General features: G+C 43.6%; 1 protein-coding gene across 1 annotated transcript in view; it reads left to right on the forward strand.

Annotated features, from left to right (window-relative positions):
- LOC124623199 overlaps positions 1 to 17,858 on the forward strand; it is a 184,211-nt gene that overhangs the window by 59,914 nt on the left and 106,439 nt on the right. The gene's annotated exons all lie outside the window — the stretch shown is intronic.

The raw sequence follows: 17,858 nt of genomic DNA on the forward strand, positions 1-17,858 counted from the left end.
AAGTGCTATGTATTCATAACTTGACTGTTAAGTTGAATACTTGTTCGGGTACAAATATCTGTCAACGCAGTGCTTAAAACCAACACTGTTACCTGTAATTTCCAATCTTACATTACCCACAACATGTGCAAAATTTAAACATTCATTTAAGTATTCACTAGAGTTAAAATATGTCTCACTATCAGGCTTAGGATCATCATACATTCTAACACACTCACTGAAAGATAGAAATTCATCTCTAGCTATGGTGTCAATATTGTCACAGAAGAAGCTGAGTAGTTCCGTGGTGTAGTGGTAATGATGATAAACTGTTGCATGTGAGTTCAAAACTCACCTGGACTGTACGATTTTAATTTCTATATTTGGTTCGAGAACATTCTAGAGGTATCCACAAATGTCAAGAATCATTGTACTGGAATGTTCTGTAGCTGTATATATACTGTGTGTGTTCTGGCCGGAGGCAGTTCGCTCAGCACTCTTGCATGTGCAAGTGCTGAATAAACCTTCGTTAAGTGAAGTTAGTGTTCGTCATTCATCTAATTACACCTTCTTCTATGTGACATTATTCTGGTGGATGCACTGGGTATTAGAGCTTGTGACAGTGCACATCATCGATGACACAGTGGCTCCCATCAGGCCACGAAAGAGCCGCCGTTTACGTGATGAGAAATCGGAGTTCGAGGCGTATTCAACAGATCACATTCTATTGGAGACAGAAGAAGAAGAGGATGTTACGATGACAGCAACTGTGTGCCACCAAATGAGACATCCTTCCAGGTTCTCTAGTGACGATGACCAATATGCAAACAAGTGGCTGAAGGTATATGAGTGTATAGCCGAATTTAACAAATGGGATGACACTGTGTGTTTGGTTCAAATGACTCTGAGCACTATGGGACTTAGCATCTGAGGTCATCAGTCCCCTAGAACGTAGAACTACTTAAACCTAACTAACCTAAGGACATCACACACATCCATGCCCGGGACAGAATTCGAACCTGTGACTGTAGCGGTCCCGCAGTTCCAGACTGAAGTGCCTAGAACTGCTGGGCCACAGCTGCCGGCCCGTGTGTTTGGCTAACGTATTTTTCTACTTGGAGGGCACTGCCAAGCAATGGTATGAAAACAACAAGGAGAAGTTCACAAACTGGGAAGTATTCCAGGCGGAATTGCGCAAGTATTATGGCGACACACGATGACAGAAGTGCTAGGCTGAAGGTAAATTAAAGTGCAGGGCACAGCGTCCAGCATGAATTACAGCATCCTACATTCAAGACGTCATGGAGCTGTGTAAAATAGTTGATCCTAGAAGATTAACAAGATGATCTGGGTGCAGGACGACATAGGTCACCATCGCCGCAAGCTAGCCACTGGAGAGGACGCTCCCCAACATGCTGATCAAGGTCTCCATCACTGTTTAGAAGCTCCAGCTGATCACCTAACCACTGCAACCTGGAAAACTATAGGGTGCGACTTTCCTTTGAGGTGAGACCACTGAAGAGAAATATCCTCCACCGTTGATCAATACAAAAATGATAGGAAACTACATTGATATCCTCATGGATGGCCGACCTGCCCAAGCTCTTGTGGACACTGGAGCTTCACATTCAGTCATTTCAGAGATATACCATTGCCAGTTGCAGAAAACCGTATTCGTCGACAACAAAACATCTCTGCTGAAGGTGGCTAATGGGAAATATGTAAAACCTACAGGAAGGTGTACCATTCATGTGGGTATAAGTGGCCATACACAACCCTTAGAATTCGTCGTCTTTGAAGAGTGTAGTCGTGACGTCACTCTCGGATGGGACTTTTTGAAAGCTTCTCAGGCAATTTTAGATTGTTGTCACTCTAAGATTATGCTAGACGAGAAGAGATACTGTGGACAGGAAGATGCGCATCCGAGTGTGTGGAGACTGTGTGCTGGAGGATGTGATCATTCCTGCAGTCAGTGCAAGAAAGGTAACTGTCGTGTCATGCCATGCATCAACCCATGGATCTTGCAGTGGAATGTAAGAGAAGCATACCACTGAAGAATCACTTGGTCATCCCAGCCTCTGTCATCTCGTTTAAGAACTGTTACCGAGAACTGCAGATCATTCCAAGACACATGTGCATAGCAAACACTGAGCTGTTAATTGAAGAATAGCTGAGTGTCACAGAAACCTCACATGCTGTGTCTGTGGGCGAAATTAGTGTTACCACTATGAGACAAGATCTTAGAGCTCGACTATCACCAGACCTCACTAAGGAACAACAGAAGAAGCTACTTGCCATTCTTCAAGAGTTCTCTGATTGCTTCAGTCTGCAGGCGAAGAGCAAAAACAGACAAATCGACAGTGAAGCACCGGAGTAGCACTGGAGACCATCAACCGATAAGCCAGAGAGCATACCGTGTGTCAGCAAAGGAACGTTGAATAATTCATGACGAGGTAGAGAAAATGATGATGAATGATACCATTCAGCCACCACAGATCCCATGGTCCTCACCAGTGGTTCTCATCAGGAAGAAGGATGGCAGTTGGTGCTTCTGTGTTGACTACAGGAAGCTTAATAGGATTACTAAAAAGGACGTTGACCCTCTTACACAAATTGATGATACACTAGATTGTCTGAAGGGGGCTAAGTTTTTATCAACCATGGACATGTACTCAGGATACTGGCAAATCGAAATAGATGAGGCTGATTGTGAGAAAACTGCATTCATCACCCCTGAGGGCCTATATGAGTTTAAGGTATACTGTTCTCACAGACATTTGATGAACATCTGAAAGGACTGAGGGCCATTCTTAAGTGTCTCCAACAAGGCGGACAGAAACTTAATCCAAGAAAGTGTCTCTTTGGAGCAAAAGAAATCAAAATACTTGGTCACCTTGTGCCAAACGAAGGTTTATGGCCAGACCCAGAAAAGATGAGATCTATAATGAAATTTCCTATTCCTAAAAGTATTAGATATGTGAGAAACTTCCTCACATTATGTTCTTATTGCTCAACAAGATTCTTTCTATGTGCTGCAAAAAGCTCTGACTGAACGACCCAGTACTTAGTGTGCATGATGAGAGAGCACCTGCAGAACTACACACAGATGCCAGTGAGTATGGGATCGGTGTTGTTCTGGTGCAAATTTCGGATGGAAAAGAGAAGGTTATATCCTATGCTTCTAGGACACTTACAAAAGCCAAGAGAAACTATTCAACTACAGAAAGAGAATGTCTTCCTGTGACCCGGGCCATGTGCAAATTTTGACAGTATCTCTATGGAAGGCCATTCACAGTTGTTACAGACCATCATTTATTTCATTGGCCAACAGGTCTTATGGATCCAACAGGACAACTCGCCAGGTGGGCACTACGTCTTCAAGAGTATAACCATAGTGTACGAAAGTGGAAGAGAACACCAAGGTGCCGACTGTCTCTCAAGAATCCCTGTGCAAGACCATCAAGACTTTGATGAAAATTGTGACTGTCTCACTGCCCTACAGGATCTCTCTGCTGAACAGAAGAATGACGCCAAGATATCGCAAATTATGTTTACCTTAAATCGGTCAGAGGATGTGAAACGACAATTTAAGGTAGTTAATGGATTACTTTACAAAAAAAACTTTAATCCGTTTGGGAAGAGGTGGCTACCAGGGATTACTAAACACATGCGCTTAGATGTTTTACAGAAATTCCATGACACACCTGATGCCGGACATCTAGGATTCATTAAGACATATGATAGAATCTGCAAGAGACTTTTCTGGCCATGTTTATTTAGGAGTGTCTGCCAGTGTGTGTCACACTGTCGAGAGTGCCAGAGGAGAAAGGCAGTTCCTTAGAAACCACCTGGCCGACTCGTACCAATTCCACCATCCGAAACGCCTTTCCATCATGTTGGGATTGAACTCCTTGAACGATTTCCAATGTCTGCTAGTGGCAATAGATGGATTATTGTTTGCACTGATTATCTGACACGCTGTGCCATTATAAAAGCCGTGAAAACAGCTGAAGCATCCAAGGTACCCAAATTCATTGTGGAAGACATTGTATTAAAACACGGTGCCCCAAGGTCGTTAATTATGGATCGAGGGAAAGTTTTTCAATCGAGTCCCATGACTGTTGAGCAGAGTAACTGGGCTAAGGTGCTATCTTTCATGACGTTTGCCTACAACCAACACCCACTCAAAGGAAGGCCTCGGCACTTGTTCGTGACGTCACGTCAGCTAGGCACAGCGAACGCCAGGTCTGTTGCAGGCAGAAATACCTGGGCGTGATTATCATTATAAATCTCTTATTTTTGGACAAAATGTTTGGTATTGTTTTGGATTCTGCAGTTTTATTTAGATGAAAGATTTTCTTACTATTGTAAAGCTACAAATGAAGATCATAGTTCTCTATTACTGAATCCTGTTGAAACAAACGTAGATCAGTATGAGAAGATGCTTTTCCCCACTGCAAGCTTTGGAAATTTTGCATTCAAGTAACTATATTTACTTAATCCATTCTGATATCAAAACTTAACCCAACCCCCTTACAATGAATTCGTTTCTTTTATTTATTTATTTATTTATTTTTATTTATTTTCATTTGACATCATCACTGGAAATGTGGACTAATTTACATTTGTAAATGTCCAACTGTTGCCAGTCATTAGATCACAATCGTTTTCAACGAAAGGAATTAACAGGAAACAAAATAGCTTCTTACATCGAAAATACTGCTGAGCTTAAACATTTTTAAACATGCACATTAGAAAAGATAAATATTCCCCTCTTGCAACTGAAAGGAGAAAGTTTATAAGATGATGATAATTTTATTTGATAAAATGAGTATCTCTCTCTTGCTTCTTTTTCTGTCCACCAACTCCTCCCCCAACATGTACAATCGCAAAATATTTCATTATTCATTAACATTCAGTGCTCCTCACCCCATAGTCAACCAAGATACCTAAAGAAGAGCACCAATATGTTCAGCTTCTTGTAAAAGCAACCCAGTACAAAAGTAACTTCCTCAGATTTACAAATAAGGTAAAGAAGCATGAATTCTGTTGGTGCTGGACCATGAAGTTGTTCTTGTATGTCAGTCCTTAAAACAGGTGGAAATTTAAGTTCAGGAGTACACTAATTGTGGCCATAGTGTGTTGCATAACCAACACAGTATACACTAACTTCCTTATAAAATGTATTAATAATGTATAAACAGCAACAGCTTTGTTGGTGTTGGACTATGAAATTTAAACATGGCAATACATGCTTTGACAAGGGATTTAATGAATTGCATACTGTACTGCTTGAACCGTATGCGTTGAACACTTATGGTGTAGTACAGCATAAGTTTCATTTTCTTGTCTGTGAGGACAATAATCATTACTGTAAAAGAGAAGCAGAAATTTGTTTGTCCTAGTACTTAAAATAAATTTCAACTTTTGACCTGCCACTCATTTACAAATATTTAACATAATCTTCTATCCATGTATGACATTTTCAATGCCCTAAGTGGTAAGAGTTTAGAAAAAAAAATTAAAAGCAATTTCCTTCTGTTTTAATAATAATAACACAATTACAATTACATTCATAGCATTAATTTTCTTCACATAATCATTGAGGAGAATATTTGTAGAAACAAGTGACAGCTCACTTAGTACTCTATCTTTAGAATGTCCTTTTTTACAAGTGAAGTGTGGTAGGATGAAACCTAATGTGTTTACCCTGTTAGTTGTCAAATTAATTTACAAGTTCTCTCTGATTGCTGTGTCTCAGGAATTCAGTCCCTCTGCTACTTTCGATTAGCTTCTGTACTATTATGTAGTTGTACATGACAGCATTCACCATATCTGTGGGTACAGCAGGCCTCCCCTGTCCATAGCTGCTATTATTACAAGCACTATCTTCAGGCAATGCTTCCCTGTCCAAAACCATGACTAAAGTACAAAATTCTCACTTAAGTCTCTTTAAAGCAATCCACGTACAGTATCACCCCTAGGGGGTCCACAACTCTTTTGTGGATACGTGCGTGGCGAGCACGGGACCCCGAGCTATTGCAGCCTTCTTTCTCTCCAGGGCTGCATTTCCTTCCCCTTCCCCTCCTTTCCCCTCCTTGCTCCTTTCCCATCGCCCTCTCCTCTCCCTCTCTTGGTGTCCTTGCTTATGTTGGCTCCCACTATCCTCTTGGGTGTGATGGTTTTACAATTCGGCTTTGTCGCGTAATCGTCTCTTCCTTTTGGCATGCCTTGGTCCCCCTCTGGGATTTGACCTCCATTACAAAATTTCTCCTCCATAGTGTGAGCCATTTGGGGAAGAGCACCTTACCTAGTGTCTCCTACGTGCGCCCTCCTAGTACATTCCACCTTTTCTTTCACGTCGTTGTCTGATGCTAGGGTGCATAGCCAGCACAGTAACCAGCCCGTGTGGTGGGGTTGCTATGTACGCTTTTGGTTGAGCCCCCTGAACACACAGGGATCACACTTATGATACCTGAGCTGTGACCACCTCATGCATGCCTTGGTGTGGTTGCCTGTCATCCTGGAGCATCGGAACTCCCGGCAATGGCCGCCGTGCTGTGGCTGGGTGGTGCCCGTGAGAAGAGCCCCTGATCAGAGTGGGTGGTATCAGGGCGGACACTATGCAAATGAAACGCATACGGGTCCAGAACTCTGGCCGTTCTTCTGTGGCCGTCTCTCTGCGTGGAACTGATTCCTCAAGTGCTGCTTCTCTTGCCCCTTCGGCCTTCCCTTCCATGGCTACCCCCTGGGAAGATGGTCAGGCCCGTCGGCTAGGGGCGAAACCTTTCCCCCGTTATCTAGTTTGCACCAGGACTGATGGAGATACTTTCACCAATACCAAATCTTTATTCTTTGTGGAACACATTGAAGACAAGTTTGGCGAAGTGGACTCCCTGAGCAAGATGCGGTCGGGTTCGTTGCTGATCAAAACTGCTTCGGCTGCCCAATCTGCGGCCCTTCGTGCCTGTACCCATCTTGCCACAATTCCTGTGTCCATTACCCTCCACCAGTCTCTAAATATGGTACAAGGTGTGATTTTTCAGAGGGACCTCATCCTTCAAACTGATGAGGAACCTCGGGACAGTCTCGGATGGCGGGGTGTTCACTTTGTTCGGCGTGTTCAGAAGGGTCCTAAAGACAATCGCATTGATACTGGTGCCTTTATCCTGGCCTTTGAAGGGGATACCCTCCCTGAGAAAGTTACGATTATGGTTTATTGATGTGATGTGAAGCCGTACATCCCACCTCCTATGAGGTGTTTTAAGTGCTTGCGTTTTGGACACATGTCTTCCTGCTGTTCAAAGGCCCCTCTCTGTGGTGACTGTGGACGTCCACTCCATGAGGGGAGTCCCTGTGTTCCCCCTCCTGTGTGTGTAAATTGTCATGGTAGTCATTCCCCACGTTCACCAGATTGCCCAGTATATAAGAAGGAAAAGAAGATACAGGAGTATAAGGCCCTCGATCGTTTAACCTACACAGAGGCCCGTAAGAAATATACACGTCTTCACCCTGTGTCCATGACATCTAGTTACGCCTTGTTACATCTTCACCCCTTCCACCCCCCCTTCCTTACCCCCATCCCGGACCCCTCTCCTCCCCCCCTCCCCTCCGGCTCCCACACATTCTCCTCTGGGCGCTGCTCCCCCTCCCCAGCCAGAGAAGTGTCCCATTCTTTCGGCGTCTGCCGGTCAAGGGCGCCTCTCCCGGGATGCCCCTTCCAGGCCAAAGGTCTGCTGCCGCGCGACGACCGCGAGTCAGCCCCCAGGTCGCCCGGTCTCTTTCTGTTCCTTATCTTGCTGCAGCTGGCTCCTTGATGCCACACAGCCCTCCTTGATCTCAGCCTGAAAAGAAGAAGAAACATAAGTCCTGGGACAAAGAGCCTCTGGTGTTACCGGAGGTCCCTTCCCCGACTTCACAACCGGATTCTGACCTGTCGTTCATGGATATCGCCCCCTCCTCGTCGGTCATGGGTGGGGATCTGGTGGTATGACTGGCTTTAGCGTATTCAGCCCCCGTTTAAATCATCGTTCTGTGGTTCTCCAATGGAATTGTAATGGATACTATCGTCACCTTCCGGAATTGAAATCCCTTCTTTCGTCCTACTCTGCAGCTTGTGTGGTTCTCCAGGAATCTCATTTTACTGATGCTCACTCACCGACCCTCCATGGGTTCCATGTTTTCTGTCGAAATCGGGTCGGACCCCTGCGGGCTTCTGGTGGCGTTTGTACGTTGGTCCGTACAGACATTGCTAGCACGTGGATTCCTCTTCAAACTACATTGGAAGCGGTTGCTGTTAGGGTCCACTTAGACTCTGCGGTCACAGTTTGCAATCTTTATCTCCCTCCTGACAGGACTCTTACACCTGCTGCCTTAACTGCCCTTCTTCAGCAACTTCCTCCTCCCTTCCTCCTCCTTGGGGATTTTAATGTTCATCATCCCTTGTGGGGCAGTGCCTTTCCATCTAGACGAGGTCTTCTTATAGATCGATTTATTGCAGACCACGACTTGTTCCTTCTTGATGATGGCTCCCCTACTCATTTCAGTGCCAGTCATGGTACCTTTTCTGCCATTGGTCTTTCCCTCTCTCCTCCCTTCATTACACTGGTCGCTACACGACGACCTTTGTGATAGTGACCATTTCCCGTTGATTATCTCCCTCCCTTCCCGCTCCCTGATGGACAGGTTACCTCGTTGGTCTTTCCAACGTGCGGATTGGCCTCTATACACTGCACAGGTCATGTTTTCTCCCTCTTTGTCGGGTTGTATTGATGACGTCCTACGTGATGTGTTTGACGTGATTGTTAGCGCTGCTAGCCTTGCTGTCCCACTTTCATCTGGGCCATTTCGTCACTGGCAAGTCCCATGGTGGAGTACGGCCATTGCCATTGCCATCCGTGATCATCGTCGAGCTTTGCAATACTTTAAGAGGCACCCATCCATAGCCAGCCTTACTACCTTTAAACGCCTCTGCTCTAAAGCCCGTTATTTAATCAAACAGAGCAAGTGGATATGTTGGGAACGATTCGTTTCTTCCCTTGGTTCTACTGTACCTCTGTCACGGGTATGGGCTACACTTCGCTCTCTCCAAGGTTGCCATCGGCAGTCCACCCTCCCAGGCCTTCACCTCCCAGATGGCCTTTGTATGGACCCATTAGTTCTTGCAGAACATCTTGTGACCCATTTGGCAGTGGCATCAGCATCAGCCTCCTATCCAGCTGCTTTCCTTCACCAAAAACAGCGGGCTGAAGCTTCCACCTTATGTTTCACCCCTTGTGAGTCATAATCTTACAACGAACCTTTTACTGAATGGGAATTTCTTTCTGCTCTATCTTCTTCTCATGATACGGCCCCTGGCCCAGATTCCATTCATAACCAACTGCTTCAACATCTCAGTGCTCCACAACGGCAACATCTTCTTTGGGTGATTAACCGTATCTGGCTCCAGGGTGACTTCCCTTCTCAGTGGAGGGATAGCATCGTGGTTCCTGTCCTTAAGCCTGGTAAGAACCCCCTATCTGTTGACAGCTATCGGCCAATTAGTTTCACCAATGTTGTTTGTAAGTTACTTGAACGGATGGTAGCCCGTCGGCTCAATTGGGTCCTCGAATCTCAGGATCTATTGTCCCCTTACCAGTGTGGCTTTCGAGAGGGACGGTCTCCAATCGATCATTTACTTTGCTTGGAATCCGCAGTTCGGCAGGCTTTTTCCCAGCGCCGCCATTTGGTTGCAGTGTTTTTTGACCTTCACAAGGCCTATGACATGGCCTGGCGCCATCACATCTTACTTACCCTTCATCAGTGGGGTCTTCGGGGCCCACTCCCGATTTTTATCCGCCAGTTCCTGTTCCATCGGTCATTCAGAGTTCGAGTTGGTACTGTTTTTAGTTCTCCATGGACCCAGGAGACGGGCATCCCACAGGGTTCTGTCTTGAGTCCTTCGTCACCCCTGCCCTGTATGTGGACGATTTCTGCATTTGGGTTAGTTCCTCCTCGATGGCATCTGCAGAACGGCAGCTCCAGGGAGCTATACGGCATGCCTCTGCGTGGACATTCTCACACGGGTTTCAATTCTCTCCTTCAAAATCGCGGGTAGTCCACTTCTGTCACCATACTCCGATCCACCCTGATCCAGAGCTCTATCTCGATGCACAATGATTGCCTGTGGTCCCACAGTTTCGTTTCCTGGGTCTTCTTTTTGACAACAAGCTCACTTGGCTGCCCCATATCAGACTCCTGAAGGTAGGATGTTTCCGTAAACTCAATGTCCTTCGCTTCCTTGCCCACTCCTCTTGGGGTGCGGACCGTTCCCTCCTCCTCAGTCTTTATCGTGCTCTAGTTCTGTCTCGCTTGGACTATGGTTGTCAAGTTTATGGTTCAGCTGCTCCTTCCACACTGCATGTGCTGGATCCAGTCCACCATCGTGGTATCCGTTTGGCCACTGGTGCCTTTCCTACTAGCCCTGTTGATAGTCTCCTGGTTGAAGCTGGGATCCCCCCCCCCCCCCCCCCCCCTCCTTCCGTTTGGCGGTCCCAGCTTCTGGTGTCTTATGCACTCGCTATCCATTCCTCTCCCACTCATCCTTCCTATTCTTTCCTGTTCCCAGACCATGGAAGTCGCCCACCCGACTCCCGCCCACGGGTGGGTTTACCGGTTGGGCTCCACCTTGCGTCTCTTTGCCGTGATTTTCAGCTTCCTTCTTTGTCCTGTCTTCCTCGCTCCCTCCCCTCCACCCCCCCCTTGGTTAGTTCCTCGGCCTCGACTTCGGATGGATCTCCGCCGAGGTCCGAAAGATTCCATCCCCCCGGTGGTGTTCCGTTCCTTTTTCCACCAAATTTTACGGGAGTTTCGGGATGCTGTTGTTTTTTACACTGATGGCTCTAAATCTGCTGATCATGTGGGGTATGCCTTCACGTCCTCTGTTGGAACAGAAAATCATCTGCTGCCACCTACATGTGGGGTGTTTACTGCGGAATTGATTTCAATTTCCCAGGCCATTACCTTTATTAAACAGTCCCAACACAACCGCATTTTGTTATGTACGGACTCGATGAGTGGCCTTCTTGCTATTGACCGGTGTTTTTCGCGCCACCCCTTGGTCTCTGCCATCCATGACCATCTCGCTGATATTCACCGTGCTGCTTGTTCCATTGACTTCCTTTAGGTCCCTGGCCATGTGGGTATCCCGGGTAATGAGCTCGCTGATTGTTTGTCTGGGGGAGCAGTCACTAACCCCCGTTTTCTTTAACCCCTCCTGCAGCAGATTTACGGCTTCACATCAAATCCCACTTCGCACAGTCATTGGCCAATTCTTGGGAGGCTACTCCCCTGTCTAATAAACTTCGTGCGATGAAGGTGATACCAGGCCCATGGCATTCTTCCTTTCGCCTCTCCCGAAAGGACTCGACCACACTGTGCCGTCTCCGCATTGGCCATACCAGGCTGACCCATGGTTTTCTTTTGCGTGATGAGCCACCCCCACTTTGTGGTTGTGGAGCCTTCCAGTCAGTAGCCCACATTTTGGTTGAATGCCCCCTTCTTTTGGCTCTGCGTGCTAAGTACAGACTCCCCCACATTTTACCTTTGATGTTGGCTGACGATTCCCGGATGGTCTCTCTGGTTCTCGGTTTCCTCCGGGAAAGTGGTTTTTATTCTCAGTTTTAAGGTTTTTAATCTCTCTCTGGTGTTGGGGCAGGGCGGTGAGTGTTTGGGTGTCTCCCACTGTAAGCCGTGTTCGGAGATTCCCAATTCACCTCCCTGACCGAGCTCCTCTTTTCTTCCCCTTTTACTCTGTTTTTACCCTTTTTTAAGGATTGGTTAGTCTCCTTTTCCCATATGTGCTTCTACATTCTAGCGGTTGCATCTTTTAAGTCACAGGTGGTCTTGCCTATGCTGCTTCAGCATAGCGTTGGGTTCATTCTCTTGCTGACTTCCCTCATTTTGTTTTTACCATTGACAACATGCCTGCCCTTTTACGTTTTTAGCTTTTTCCCTTTTATTGTTCTGACTTTCCTGAGATGTCCCATTAGCGGAATGGACCATATTTGAAACAAGGGACTGATGACCTTGCTGTTTGGTCCCTTGAACCTCAAACAACCAACCAACGAACCACGTACAGTATCCAGATAAATATGTAAGAAGAGGAAGCAGTTTCTCAACCTCCTTTACATCTGTAGGTATTCATTCAATACGAATTGTCACTAACAGTTGATGTAGATGATCCAGTAGTGGTTTCCAGATCAACTGGAAATGTAGGGAGATTTTTTCATCAGTATTTGCAAGAGAAACAGTTACATTCCCAAAGAAACTGGATTGCAATGGAAGAAGGTGTTGAAGTCTTACCTTATATTCAGTTTCGAAGACTTGTCTTTACGATACTGAGTATTGCAAACCTACATATGTTCTGTAATTGCCAGACCTTACCTCAAGAGCATCTGTCTGTATTTTACCTGGTGAAAAGTACTTGAAGCCAAGTTCATTAATACAGTACTTGGCCATTTCAATTAGGCGTTTGATAGTGTCCTGTGGGTGTCTCGTGTAAGGCAGTTATACTTTAACCCCATCTGGTCCCAAACATTTAGCCAATCCTCGTTTCCTGTCAGTCAGTGGATGCTTAAGTGAATTTTTCAAATGTTCACCTTTGTATTTTGTTTGTACATTCCCCACTGACCACCAATTTTCAATTAAACTAATAAAATCTGCAGTACTCTGATATTCATACAAGTTGTATTTCTCGCCTAAAGTGAGAAGCCCCTGTACAACAAATGGATTGAAAACATTTAAAGCATATTTTACATTCTGCCTTTCAAAATTTGATGGACACAGAGATTTCATACACAAGCCATAGGAGTACTTAATGATTGTTTTACTTTTCAAGGCATGGAGTTTCTTCAGAGTAGAAAATGAAGCAACTTTTAATCTCAAAGTTTTGTCCATTTTTTCAAAATTTGGATATGTGAGGACCTGCTGGGCATTGTTCTGTTTGATGCAATTGTTCCGAATGCATTTCAACACATGCACACTATCAGTGATAAAAAATAATGGTGAACAACAGTCTGAAGGATGGGGATAAACCACACTCTTTTTTTGGTAATGTTGGAGAAATATGCCATACTTTTCTGTTTATGGAATTATCAGTCACAACACATATCGCTTTAAAACCAATACTGTGCAAGCCTGTTATAACATTTTTAACATGCGTAAAAAGATCACATGCCTGAAGAGAGTTTACAGGCAGAATATGTGCAACTTCTTTAAATGAAAGCAAAAGGCTCTGGATCATAAAAACATATGCAGAGCTAGCTGCAGTGGCACCATTGAATGCAGTCCCTAGAATATTGCCTCCCTTATAGTCCAAGTATCGTTTGATGTGCATCTCATCTATTATTAATGAGACAACATGGTCCTCTGTCTTTAAATAACTAAACTTCTGTTAAACATAAGCAAGAAAGTTATCTTCCACCTGTTCCTTCTGAGGGCTTGCACCAAACTTTAAACATATCTTTTGAAGTGTATGAGGATGTGGCACAAACATGTAATGAGACTTTCTCATAAACCTATAAGCATGTGGGGAAATTGAAAATAATATGGGACAGAAAACTGTAAATTCAGGAGAATACCTCAACCGTTTTTGGGCTACAGTCAAAAGTCTAACTTGTTCCATTAGAAATTCTATATTTCTCTCCTTTTCTTCTGTAACTTCACTAATGTTTTGCAACACATCACAGATTATATTAATGTTGTCCTGTGTGCTTTGAACATTGGTACTTACGGACAGAAGTAGTTCCAAAATATCATTCACTTGACCAATATCCTGAATCTTTTTTGGGAGAATGTGACTCTCCCTACAGTTTTTAAGGCTGTTTGTTCTTCAAAAGCATTTATCTCTAAATCACAAGTTATACAAGTGGACACTGGTAAAAATGGCACAAAATTTGAAGTGGCAATAAAAACAAATAATACACATTCCTTTTTCTTCACCACAGTCCAACATTCACTAGATGTTTCCCATTCCAAACAGCCCAAAAATTTGCTAAATGTTGTGAATCATCTCCTTTCCTCAAACATTTTATAGGTACACAAGGATTCAGATATTGCAGCAGACACAAGCGCTGTTGTCCAATCTTGTTCTTCTTGCTTCTGGGCCTTCTCGTTTATTCTGAATCACTGTCAGGTATTGAGGACGGTTGGGAAAAATTGATTGCACAGATTGACCTCTTAAGTCGCGGTGTGTAGAGTGGAGCCACTATTCTCCGTCCAGTTTTCTGATCAAGGCACTCTGTTTGTTTCAGAACGTCCTCTTTTGGAAAATGTAGTTCACATACCTGAAAATAATTTCGAAAATAATGACTGAAATTGAACACTAATTTGATTGCATTAGAGCTCATAACTTTGAATCTACACATCGTACTATTATTTTCAATGGAAATCTTTGCGAAAATCTGACTTGGCACAACACAGCTAACTGTATGACCTATACTCTGAAAAGCAGTCTATACCTACATGAAGGTCAAATAAATCGTGCCTTCGAGTAAATAAAACATAATGTAGAAAATACGATTTCGTCTATTCAAGTGTGAATACTAATTGCTGAACTGACCGGTCAAAATTCATTTACTACGTAAGACTGACAACACAAAACCAGTAGTGGTGCCTGGGTACAATATCGTACAGGTCTTCAAAAAGTATAAATAAAGAATAAAGAACTATAAAAAACTGAAAACATGGAACACTATCAGATTTACTTACTTTGGAATATTTGGTTGGTGAAAATGCATCCCTGCGAATGGCGGCAATCCACTTGCGATGAAGGTTTTTGTCGTTAGGAAACGAAAACACATGAGACCTTAGGTCCATGTGGATAATTCCTGTTACAGCGAGGAACACAACACTTGTACACCATGGTGAAAACTCTCACTATAACTGCTGTCGTCGAGAAAACACAATAAGTAACGGCACTGCACAACCACCACTCACGCTCATACGCCATGTGGCATGCCTAGGCATTGTGACGTCACTAACGACTGATGACGTAGCGCCAGGGCCTTCTATAGAGTCAGTGGTGCTACAACACCGCCAAACTAGACACCTCAGTATTTCACTCTTTTTCCTGGTGCATGGGCGTGAGGCGACTTCAATGATTTACACTGTGTTTTCATTGCATCCTGATGATGTGGACGATGACTACATTGGCCGGGTGTTAACCAGAGCTGAGGAAGCTTGGCAGTTAGCTCGACTCTGCACACTGCAGGTGCAAGAAAACGATCACCAAAGGTATGACGCAAGCCACTGCCCTGTTGTTGTCTACCAGCCTGGTGACCTCATCTGGATCTTCACTCCTGTTCAGAAGGTTGGTCTGTCGGAGAAGCTCCTCAGGTGCTACTTTGGACCTTATAAGGTTGTAAGACAGTTGTCTTATGTTACTTATGAAGTTGAAGATTTCGACCCCCACACAAGAAGATGAAAGATCAGAGATATAGTCCACATTCTTCAAATGAAGCCCTATAAGGATCCTGCAACCCGGAGTAAATTCAAAGCTCCAGGCAACAAGCGGAAAGGTGAAGAAGAGTGTAGCAAAAAAGAGTTCTAAGAAGATCACCACCAGGACGAGAATCAGTCATCAGATGTTGGACTATGCAGGACCTATGACTCGTTCCCGGACTAGGAGGACATAACACAGAGATGCTGTTTTGTTAAGGAGGGATCAGTGTCACAGAAGAAGCTGAGTAGCTCCATGGTGTAGTGATTATGATACTAAACTATTGCATGGAGGGTCATGAGTTCAAAACTCACCTGGATTGTACAATTTTAATTTCTATATTCAGTTTGAGTACATTCTAGAAGTATCCATAAATCTCAAGAATCGTTGTACTGGAATGTTCTGTAGCTGTATATATACTGTATGTGTTCTGGTCGGAGGCAGTTCGCTGTGCACTCTTGTATGTGCAAGTGCTGAATAAGCCTTCGTTAAGTGAAGTTAGTGTGTTCATCATTCATCTAATTACACCTTCTTCTATGTGGCAATATTACCACAAACTTCTTTCTTTGGGTGCTCAGTAATTTTACCCATATCTTTATATATGTCCAATTTTTACTTATTGAACTCCTTAGTTACTTTATTTATACTTAGTTTCAGTAATTCATTCCCCACTACCCCTGTTTCTGTCTTAGAATGAGGCATACCAACAGATGACTCAATCTTTCCTTGTATTTTATGATGTATTAAATCAACTACATGCTCTTCCAAGCTAGCAAAAGTAGAGCCTGAAATAGTAGCCATCCCTAAATGATTGCTTTAGTCCAACACCCTTAATCTTACATATCAGCCTAAGGTTTGTTTGTGAACTATGTTAGACCCCTGCTCAGTTAATTCTTGTAATTGTTTTTAAGTCGTTATTCAAATTTTCTAATTGCTCTTTGACTTCATTACAAACTGAAGTAACTGCTTACTAAGACGGAAAGTGTCATTTGCAGTTGCGATGTTTTATTGCGAGTCTCTTGTTTTTCTGATGGGACTTGATGTGCCACTAGTGTGTGGTATTATTTGGCACCACAGTGGCAGCAGTTGGCTTGAGCATGGCATTTGATGTTCTTATTTCACTTTTTAATTCTTATTTACTGTTATTTATACTAGCAGTTAACTTCTATATATCAGCACTTACTAACACACTAAAAGTTCTAAACTATTGTGGCACCTCCATATCCATACTTCTTGTCACCAGTGGCATATAATATCTGTAATAATATGTATGTAATTAAACGTACATTAATACTGTTACAAAGCCGGCCAAAGCACTGTGGCACATTCAAAACCTCTGGTTGTGAATTCACTAGCTGTTTTTACTTCACAACACAAACTCCACCATCGAAAAGAATTCGAAACTAATCGAATTGGATTTTATAATGCTCACCAAATGGCCTTGCGTGCTTGCCATGTTGAGGTGCCAACGGGAAGCTGGATTGATGTGATGTTTGGATTATATGTAGCTGATGCTGCCACTACTGTTGGTTGATAAGCTGCGACTGTGATTCACAAGGCTGCTGTAAACTTGTTGTGGGACTGATGGTGCAATTGAAGCCTTCCAAGAGATCTTACTACTCAAAGATCAGTTTCTTCTTTGTTGTAATTGTAGTCAGAGGGTTTAATAGTTATTCATCAGACTCAGATAACTTCAAAATTCTTAAGTTGCAGTGCTACAAACTGCTTTTGCACTGCATCATAATCTTAGTTGTTGACCTCCGTTGCTAAGGACAACAGCTGTCAACTTGCATAAATCTTTGTCCAAAACTTACCAATATTCTTTAACTGTTTAAATTTCTGGTTATTATTAATAATCTTCATCAGTTTTATTCATCCCCGACAGCATTTGTTCTGGGTCCTGTCACGACTCCCACGTGTGATGTTCTGTACTGATTATTGTGATATCGAGTGGGGATGCAAAGTTTGGGAGCTACAGTTTCCTATTATTCACTTGCTCACCTTGTCATTTCTTCACACTTGCCAATATCTTTTAGTCGCACCTCATTTCTCATCGCACCTCATTTCTCAAACTGCTGTAGTCATTGGTGAAAGATAAGAGAAAACCTAATATCCAGATTCTCGAAATAAATATGATGCAGGAACATTGTGTCGTATAAGTACTCTCAATTACAGTGACCATGTGTAAAAAAGTTTTATTCAGAATGTCACAAATACTATGGACTATGTTCAAAATGGTTTGTCTTAGTTAACAGGTACCGAATTAGTATACAGATAGCAGTTTTTCTCTTGGGATTGTCATGGCTGTTGTTCTTCCATGACTCTCTTCATATCTGTAAGCTAGGATGTGACAACATGGAATAAATGACGGAAACGGCAGGTATCGTAAATGTAGTAAGAT

Source organism: Schistocerca americana, chromosome 7 (assembly GCF_021461395.2).
Source record: "Schistocerca americana isolate TAMUIC-IGC-003095 chromosome 7, iqSchAmer2.1, whole genome shotgun sequence".
In the NCBI taxonomy this organism is placed as follows: Eukaryota; Metazoa; Arthropoda; class Insecta; order Orthoptera; family Acrididae; genus Schistocerca; species Schistocerca americana.